This window comes from Loxodonta africana, unplaced genomic scaffold (assembly GCF_030014295.1).
Source record: "Loxodonta africana isolate mLoxAfr1 unplaced genomic scaffold, mLoxAfr1.hap2 scaffold_444, whole genome shotgun sequence".
In the NCBI taxonomy this organism is placed as follows: Eukaryota; Metazoa; Chordata; class Mammalia; order Proboscidea; family Elephantidae; genus Loxodonta; species Loxodonta africana.
In genome coordinates, this window is record NW_026975159.1 from 105,001 (window position 1) to 115,000 (window position 10,000).

A 10,000-nucleotide genomic window follows, 5' to 3' on the forward strand; every position below is an offset into this window, starting at 1 on the left:
CCCCCCACCGGCAGCTCACCGCCGGCGGGCGCGGGGCGGGGGACCACCACCGGGGAACCGGGAAGCGATACGCACTGGCGGGAGGCGCGGCCCCGAGCCAGCAGCCGGAGGGACGCGGCGAGGCCAGGGCAGGGCGGCGGCGGCGGGGGAGACGCGGGCACCGGGAAGGCGGCGGTGGCGGCGGCGGCGCGGAGGGGGATCGGACCCCCCCGCGGTCGCCGCCGCTCCCTGTCTCCTCCAGCCCACCGCCCACCCAGCGGGCAACCCTCACGCGCACGACGGCCACACGCCGCCCACCCGCCCGGCGCACACAGGGCCCGGGCCCGGGTCCGAGGGCGCGTCGCCAGGGGACACCACCGGCCGGGGAGGCCCGGTGGCGACGCCCAATGCGGCGAGGCCGGTTCGCGGTCCCAGACCGGGGACGGCGTGTGCGCGGGCCGGCCGGGCGGGGCGGGGTCGATCGACGTCGGCGAGGGAGGCGCTGCGGGGGCGGCCCCCGGCACGCCCATCCCCCCGGCCCAGGGGCACATCGCCGGGAAAGCTCCCGGGTGAGGAGGTGGGCCCGCACACCCGCGCACCGCTGGCGGCACGGGACGGGTGCGGGCGGGAGGCGGCACACAACGGCGCGGGGGCCGTCCGCCGGACGGACCCCCGGCCCCACCGCACCAGGCGCGCGACGGGAGGGCCGCACACTCACACGCACACACGGACGCGCGCGACCCCGGCGCCAGACGGCTGGCCCGGCGAAGGCCCTCCCCCGACTCGCAGGGGGGAGGCGCGGGCCGCGGCAGGCGAAGGGCGGCGCGCGGCCCCACCGCGGGGCCGGCGGACCTCTCCCTCCACACCGGGCGGGAAGGAGAGGGGGCTCTGCCTGCGAGCCACGGTCGGTGGCTTGCGCGCAAGGCGAGGGGCAGCGGCTGGGGGATCCGGCACCCCCAAGGCACCCTCGGAGATGACTAGAGAAGACTTTCTTCACCGAAGACGGGCCGTCCCCACCCATCGCCCCCCACGTTGGGCCCCCGCCAGGCGCCCGAGGGCGCCCCGGGGATGGGCGGGGGGGGCCTGCGGTATTGGTAAGCACCAGCGGGGGGTTTAAGGCACAGTGGGCCTCTGCGGCCGGGAACGGAGCCTGCCGCCTCGTGCTCACGGCGGCTCTGCCTCACCCGGGGACGGCGCGTGCTCCCGGCTCCGTGCTGCGTCCACCCTCCACTCGGGCGAGGAGGGAACGGGTGGGGCACCGCAGCGGCGACCGAGGGCCTCGGAAAGTCACGCCTTTTGAGTCGTCCGTTTTTTTTTTTTTCCGTTTTCTCTTTTAAAGCTTCTCCGCCTCATCCCGCCTCACCGGAGCCAGGCTCCGGCGAGCGCGCGGGGCCTCGCGGGTACGCGCCGCGCACACCCGAGGCTTGCCTGGGCACCTAAAGCCCAACACACCCCCCCGGTCTCCCTCTGTAGAGGGGTCCGCGCTCTAGGGCGGCCCGCGGGGGGGAGGAGGTACGACAGAGCCTAACAACGGACCGCCGGGGCCCAGCCGCGGCTACGCAGCCTGGGCCCCCACCTCGCAAGGGCGACTTCCCTCGGCACCGGCGGAAGCAACACGCGGGCCCTCCTCCTTCCGCTCTCGCTTGCCTCACGCGGGTCTCGGCAGGCACCGGGGCGGGCACGCACGCGCGCACCCCTCTCTCACCCCCGCCTTCTCGGGATCAGGCACGGCACCCTCCCGCGAGGCGTGCGTGCTCTAAAGGTCTTACCCCGCTCGACCCCCCTTCTTTTTTTTTTTTTTTTTTCTCCACATCCTTTCTCTCCCTCTCGGCCGCACTCCTGTTTTTTATTTCTCTCGGCTCGAGGGGCGCACGCCCACACGCGTGAGCGGTGACCGGAAGGGTGGGCTGGGAACGGGGAAACGGCACCGCCACCCGGCCTCAGGCACCTGAGGGATGGCCTGGAGCGTTCCAGGGGCACCGCCAAAGGGCCACTCGAGGCGCACCGGCACCACCTGGGTGGGGCGCGCGGGTGCGTCGGACCAGAGAGCCCCCCCGCCGCGGGGGGCGGGGGAGGGCCCGACGCGAGGCAGAACACCAGGGCCACGAGCAGAGGCTGTCCTGCTCGGTCTCAGGACCCCGCCACCGCCGACGCTGGCCGCGAGGCCGCGAACGAGGGCAGATGAGTGAGGTCGGGCCGGATTCCGTGCCCCTGCCCCTCTGCGCACCACCGGCGGGTGGGGAGGAGGAGCGAGGGGCCCGCGCGCTGAGCGAGAAGAGCGGTCCCATTCGCCACGAATGTCCGTCCCTCGTCTTGGCGCGGCTCGGACCCGGCCCGGGAGAGCACGACAACACCACATCGATCGGGTCAGCCCAGGCACAAGCGAGGAGGAGAAGACCCCCCGCCAAGGCTGCCAGGAGGCGGGCGAGGACAGCCCCGGAGAGGACCCGCTTTCTGCCTCGCCCGCCCCGGCTGCGGAAAGGTGGCCGCGAGGACCCCGCACACGGAGAACGCCTGACACGCGAGGCACGTGGGCCTGGGGGAGGGGGAGCGGGGCACACTCTGGCGAGCACCGCGGCCACCGCGGGTGCCTGCGACAAGGGGCACGCGGGTCAGAGGGCCCGCGGCGCCCGTGCCACGCCGCCCTCGGGCACTGGAGACCGGGGGGAGGCACCGCGGCTGGACATCTGGACGCGCGAGAGCCGGCGCACGGGCCCCAGGCGGGCGGCTCAAGCGGGGAGGAGCGGGGGAGGGCGTGGGCCGTCGGTGGACCGGCGTCTACGGACCCGTCCAGGTTTCCCATCTGCTCAGCGGGAGTCACCCAGCGAGGAGAGCGTGTCAGCACCAATCTGGTGGCCCAAACCGCCCGTTTTGGGCGAGAGAAAAGCCACGCCCCGCGGCGGGAGGGGCCCGCTCCCCACGGCGAGCCCCCGGAACTGCGGCCCGGCCATCGGTCCGTAGCGCGACCCCATGGCCCCCAGCGCCCCGCCCCCCCCCCCGGAGCTCCCGGGATCCTCTGGTCGACCCGCGGGACGGGGTGACGGAGCTGGCCGGGGCCGCGCGGGCGCCCAGAGCCAGCCGCCTGCGCTGCGGCCAACGCGGGCCGGTCGGGGAACCCTCGGAGGGGGGACTTGGAAAAAATTCTCGGGCGGCGGGGCCCCTCCGAAGGTCCGGGCCCCGCGCGGGTCCGTGGCCGGGCCGGGGCGGGCCGGGGGCGGCAACCTCGGCCCGGGGACCCCCGGAGCGGGACTTTGAAAAAATTCTCCGACGGTCCGGACCCCACGCGGGACCGCGCCCGGGCCCGGGGCGCCCTCCGCGGGCCACCCCGGACCTACGCCGGAGGCCCCGGTGACGACCGGGCCGCGCGAAGGAAGGCGCGCGAACGGCCGGGGCGTGCCTTGTCCCGTTCTTCTGCCTGCGCCGTCTCGGTGCGGCCCGGTTCGGTCCAGCGCCGTCTAAAACACGGCACCCGGGAGCGCGGCGGCGGCGGCGGCGGCGGCGGGGTCGGCGGCGGCGACGGCCACCGCCTCGGCCACATGAAGCTGCGGGCCCAATTCCGGAACGTGGCTCTGGCGCCGGCGCCCCACCGTGGCCGGGACGATCCCGCCGACGCCGCCGGCGTCCCGAGACGTCGCCTCGGCCAGCGCGGCCACAGCGCCTCCCATGTCGCCGGCGCCGGAGCTCCGGAGGAAAACGATGTCAAAGCGGCCGCCAGGTGGCGGCCGACAACCGGCGCGGGCGACAGCGGGACGGATCCGGATCGGCGGCCGGCGAGGGCGCGTCGCCGGGCGGCCGGACACCCGGTCCCGTCCCGGCTCCCCCCCCGCCCCCCTCCCCCGCCTCCCAGCGCCGCCGCCGAACACGTTTCTCGGCGCGGGGCGGCCGGAAGGCGTTGGGGCCGGCCACGGCGCGGGGTCGGTTGGGCCAAGGGGATCCACCCGGCCGGGCCCTTTCCCGCCTCGGCCAGGACGATCCTGCCGACGCCGCCGCCGGCGTCCGGGAACGTCGCCTCGGCCAGCGCGGCCACATCGCCTCCCGCGCGTGTCGCCGGCGCCGGAGCTCCGGGGGAAGACGATATCAAAGCGGCCGCCAGGTGGCGGCCGACAACCGGCGCGGAGTGCAGCGGGACGGATCCGGATCGGCGGCCGGCGAGGGCGCGTCGCCGGGCGGCCGGACGCCCGGCCCCGTCCCGGCTCCCCCCCGCCCCCCTCCCCCGCCTCCCAGCGCCGCCGCCGAACACGTTTCTCGGCGCGGGGCGGTCGGAAGACGGTGGGGCCGGCCACAGCGCGGGGTCGGTTGGGCCAAGGGGATCCGCCCGGCCGGGCCCTCCTCAGGTTCCGGAGGTGTGAGCAGGCTGTGTGGCTGGCTGCTTCTCCCTGACGGAACAGCAGTGGAACGACGGTACCAGCCCACTGCAGCAGCCGCTCTGGGAATGGTGCCTGAGGGCTCCCCGCGGGGCAGGGCCGGTAAACCCTCTCTGCCCCTGAAAGGTCTCTTCCTGCCGCTGCCCCTCAGTGCGTCGTCTAAGCCCGCCTTCGACGCTCAGGACTCCCCGCTCGTCGCAGACATACTCGTTCGCTTGTGTTTCCGGGTCTTTGTCGTCAAGAGAGCTAGGCGGAAGCGTCAGCCTATTCCACCACCTTGGCCCCATCTCCCAAAGTTCCGATCCAAGGGGGTCCGGCCCAGCCGGGCCATTTCGCCCCTCAGCCAGGAAGATCCCGTCTACCCCGCTGGAGCCCTGGAGCACCATGCCGGCCAGCCGGCGTGTCCCACTCGGGGGGGGGGCCCTGGGAGGGAGGGAGGGAGGGAGGGAGGGAGGGAGGGAGGGAGGGAGGGAGGGAGGGAGGACCCCGGGAGGACGCCGGGAGCCAGGCCGGGCTCGAGGAGACGGAGCGAAGGCCCCGGGCCGCCGTGGCCAGCGCGCGCCCGCCGGGACCGCTTCCCATCCCGTCGGCGCCGCAGAGCTCCGGAGGGGGACAGTATCGAAGCGGCCGCCGGGTGACGGCCGACGACCGGAGCGAAGGGCGGCGGGGGGGTGGAACCGGGTCCACCTGGGCCCCGGCCGGGGCTCGAGGGTGGCAGAGGGGACAGACTCCCCCGGGCCGCCGGGGAAACCTCTCGGGAGCGTCATGGGGCGCGCGCGCGCGCTCGCCCCCGAAAGGGCCGAACGGGGGGGGGCGCCCGAGGGGATGAGCGTCCACCGGGGGCGGGAGGGAGAAGAGAGCACGTCCCAAGCGTCGGACGGGCAGGTGTTCTCCGATCCGTATCCTTTGGACGGACGCGACAAACGGGACGGGATGAGACCGCCAGTCCCCGAAGTTTTCCTCCTCGTTCTTTGAGTGCCCGCGTGGCGCAGCAGGCAGACCGGGAGACGTTTTCCGCCGTCGTCCCTGTCGCCGAGCCAACGGTACGCGTGAGGCGGGTTGAACGGGCAAATTGCGTCGGGAGGGAGGGAGGGAGGGAGGGAGGGAGGGAGGGAGGGAGGGAGCCGTGCGTTTGCCGGCATCCGCGTCGCAAAAGAAAACCACGGCCGCCACCGAGAGCGTTCTTCCTCATCGCTTTCCATCCTCCCGCGACGCGGGCGGGCAAACGGGGGGCGGGGGGGAGGCCGGGAACGCCTTCCCAGAGCCGGTACGGACCGGCTCTGGGCCCCCCGGTCCGACTGGGGAGACATCTCACCGAGGGAGGCCCTCGAGGCTCTCGGGAGCGAGGCCGGACTTAGTGAGGTCCAGCGGAGGCGCGGCGGGCCAGCCGCGAACGCCCGCCCAGAGGCCCTCGGGCGGCTCGGCCCGAGCGAGTGCTCTCCGGGCTCGCGCGGGCGGACTCGGGAAGGTGGCGTCTCCGGGGCGGGGGGGGGGGAGGGAGAGGGGTGAGTCGGCGTCTCGAGCATCGAGAGATCTCCGGCGGCTCCCGAATGCGGGCGGGCGGGCGGGCGGGCGTGTGTGCGTGAGTCGTGGGGGTGGGGGGTGGAGTGCCGGAGGGGGGTTGGGGGGTGGGAGGCCGAGAGCGGGGCGGTGGGGGGGTCGGAGGGTGGGGGCGGTGGGGGACCACGCGCCTCGGGCCCGGGGGGTGGGGGGCTGAGGTGGGCGGGGAGTTGGCAAACGTTCCGGGTGCCCTGGTGCGTGTGCGCGCGTGCCTGCGCGCGTGCGTGCGTCCGTTCGCGCGCGCGTCCCGGTGTGCGTGCCTGTGCGCGCGCGCGTCTGTGCGGGGGCGCGTCTTTGCGGGGGCGTGTGCGCGCGTGTCCGGGCGTGTGTGCCTGCGTGTGCGCGCGTGACTGCGTGCGTGCGCGTGCGCGTCTGCGGGCGTGCCCGTGTGCGTGCCCGCCTGCGTCTGTGGGGGCGCCTGCGCACGTGAGCGCGGGTCTGTGCGTGCGTCTGTGCGTGCGTCTGTGCGTGTCTGGGTTTGAGTGCGCGTCTGCACGTGAGCGCGTGTCTGAGCGTGTGCGCCTGTGCCTGCGCCCGCGCGCGCCTGTGCCTGCGGGAGCGCGCGCGCGCGCTCAGGCGGACGGGCAGCCCCCCGTCGTCGCCCTCGGTCCGCCGAACGGGCGCCCCCTTGGCCGGATGGAGAGGCTTTTCTCCGCGCCCACGAGGGGAATCGCAACGGGAACCGTGAGGCCGCACGCCGGCGGCGCTAGCGCCGCCTGCCGACGAGGGCCGCCGCCGCCGATCCCCCCCCCCGGCCCGACCCCCAGCCCCCCAACTCGGCCCGCGGTGAGGGCCGGGGCCGTATTCGGCTGGAGGGGGGGGACGGTAAGGCCGAGGGCAGCGTCGCCGTTCCCGCGTTGCACGCGTCGCCGTGCCGCGAGCGTCTCCCGGGAAGCCAGAGGAGCGAGGTGTGTGAAGCCCGTGCCGCGCGCGCGCGGACCCGACCGGGGTGTTCCGGGACGACCGACCGACCGACCGACCGGCCGACCGGCCGACCGGCCGGCCGACCGGCCGACCGTCGTCGTGGAAAGCTCACGGCGGACTGGACATCTGACGGGCCCCTCCCTGTCCGAGCCGACCTCCCGAGGTACGTAGGAGGGGAAGGGTACGGTAGGCTGGTTCGGCTGGAAGCCATCCCACCCCCGGGAGGCGTCGATCGACGGGGAGGCGGGACCGGGAAGGCACCGGTTTCCAATCGGACGATGGCTGAACCTTGGGCGACGGGTACGCGGACTCCTCCGTCTTCGCCCGAGTTCGCGACTCTCTGCGGGGGGAGCTTTCCGGGAAGCGGGTGACGGGCGCGCGTGCCGTCGTCCCGTGAAGGCGCGCTACTACCAAGAGGCTCCGAACGCGGGCCGTCCTCGGGGGGCGGTTTATTTTTTCTCAGTCGGGGGGGACCCCCGCCACAGGGAGAGAAACACCCGAGTTGGAACGGTGCTCGGGTGGGGAGTAGGGCGTGGCGGTGAAGACTGACGTTCGTCATCGTCGTCGTTTCCGTTTAGATAGAGAACTGACTGCGGCGCCGCTGCCGTCGCGTGCCGTCGAGCGGCTCGGGACTCGGAGCGGCCCTAGGGGAGAGGGTCGAGCCGCCCCACGGGCTTCCCAAGGAGGAGCCGGCGGATCCGAACCGCCGACGATCTCGGTCGGCAGCCGAGCTCCGAGCCGCCGCCGCCGCGCCGCCGGGGCTCCGTCTTTGCACTCGGTCTCCGGTACGCGGCGAGTTGGTTTCGCCCGAGGGGCGGAACGGCTCTCGAAGAGGAAAACCCGGTTTCAGAAAAGGAAGGAGACAGGCAGAGGGAGGGGGAGGGGGAGGGGGTGGGCGGGAGGGGTGGGGGAGGGGAGGGGGATGGGGGCAGGGGAGGCGAGGGGGAGGGGAGGGGGAGGGGTGGGGGAGGGGAGGCGGTGGGGGGAGGGGAGGGGGAGGGGGAGGGGGGAGGGGAGACGAGGGGAGGGGAGGGGGAGGGGGACGGGGGAGGGGGGAGGGACGGGAGGGGGAGGGGGAGGGGAGGGGAGGGGAGGGGGGCGGGGAGGGGGACGGGGAGGGGGAGGGGATTGGAGGGGAGGGGGAGACAGGCATACCTGGACGCCGAGCCAGCCCGGTGACGGCGTTAGGTAGAAGAAGGACGGTAGGCGCCCACGCGCTCACGCCCGTGGCTGCAGATACGGACACGCAGGCGCGTGCACGCGCCCGTGCGCGGGCGGGCGGTACGCACGTGCCTGCCCGTGCGTACCCGCGCGGGTACACGCGCGTAGGCGGGGGCGCGCCCACACGGGCGCGTCCGTGCGCGTGCGTACGCCTAGGGGTGTGCACGCGCGGGCGCCCGCCTCTACGTACCTGCCCGAGGGCGCGCGCGCGCGCGCCCGCGCCTGCACGCGCCTGCACCTTCGCACGGGCACCTGCGCGCGGGCCTGCCCGCGCCCCCGCCTCTGCGTGGGATCGGCGAGAGCCGAAAGCGGTACCGCCGCCGCCGCGTTTTCAAGACCCTTTGGCTCACGCGCCCCCCCACCCCCTTCCGGCCACCTTCGGGGGGAAAGCTCAACTTCACGGACGGGCGGAGCGGATAGCCCTTCAGCTGCGCCTCCCTGAAATAGAACGGGAGGAGTCACGAGAGCCTTAGGAAACGGAGCGAGGCGACGAGAGGGTGCGTCGAAAGGCGGGCATCGAGAACTCCGGCCACAGGCGTTTTCCTTCTGTAGGGTGTAGAAAGCACCCCGCCGCACGCACCCGGCGTTAGGGAGCTGTCTCGAGGGCCGCGGTTTCTACTCCGCCGACTCCTTTCAGTTGAGACGGGGCGCCTCCGAGCGTGTGTGTGCGCGCGACCCGAAGGCGGTCGTCGAGGGACGACGGCACCCTCGGTCCGCCGAACCCCCGCGCCCTCGGACAGACGGGTGGAGAAGCTCTCCTCGACGTCACGGAGGCGGTCCCGACTGAAACCGGAGGGGCACGTGCCGGCGGCGCTAGGCCCGCCGCCGCCGAGGACCGCTGGCGCCACCCCCCCCACCGCCCACCACGCACCCCCAACCCCACCCCGCCTGCGCCCTTGCCGTGGGCCCCACGCTGGCGATATCCGGATCCAGTCCGACGTGGCCGCCGGCTGCCACCCGCCAGGCGGGGAAGAGGTTTGGAGGCGGCGGAGGCGGTGGGGGCGGCGGGGGGCGGCGGGGGTGTGGGCGGTGGGGGGCGGAGGAGGAGGAGGAGGAGGAGGAGGAGGAGGAGGAGGACGGACGGACGGACGGAAGGACGGGAACGCGCCCGCGCGCGCGTGCGCCCGCACCGCAGAGTGCCCTCCGGAGACACGGACGGGCCCACGGAGCACACGGAAACACGGAGATGGACGCGAGGGGGCGCGCGCGCGCGCGCAGCAGACAACCCCGGGACGCCCGGGAGACACAGAGGTAGGCGCGGGCAGGCAGAACACGCGGGAACGCGGACGCGCGGCACCCACGGACACGGTCCGCTCGCGCACGCGCACGGGGGCCCGGACGCACGGCGACTCGCACGGACGGCGCGGCCGAAACACGGGAAGGTACGCCTCAGGGGCACACGCCCGCGGACCCCCCCGACAGAAGCCCGCCCGCGGCCAACCCCCGCCGCCCCCCCCCGAAGCGGGACGCCCACCCGCGCGGACGGAGGGAGGGGCGCGACGGGGCGGACGGCCGCGCCGCAGCGCTTCGGAGGACACGGCGCCCCCGCCACACACGCGCGACGCGATAGACGCGTCGCGCGCGAGACGGGGGCACGGGCACGAGGTACGTACGCCCGACCGCGCGACTCGCGCGCCCGCCGGCCGCGCGCCCGCGCGGCATCCCGAAGAGGGCGCGCCGCACTCGGACGGACGGGGCCGCGCGCGCGCGCGCGCGCACCGGAGAGGCCACGCGCGCACCCGCGCGGACACGTACGCGCACGCAGCGGCGGCGGCGGCGGCGGCGGCGCCCTCCGGCGACACGGACGCACGCCCGGGGCACGCGGAAACGCGGAGACGCACGCGCACAGCAGACGCACGCACGGGACGCTCGGGAGACGCGGAGGTAGACGCAGGCAGGCGGAACACGCGGGAACGCGCGTCGCCCCCGCGCACACGATACACGGAGCGGGC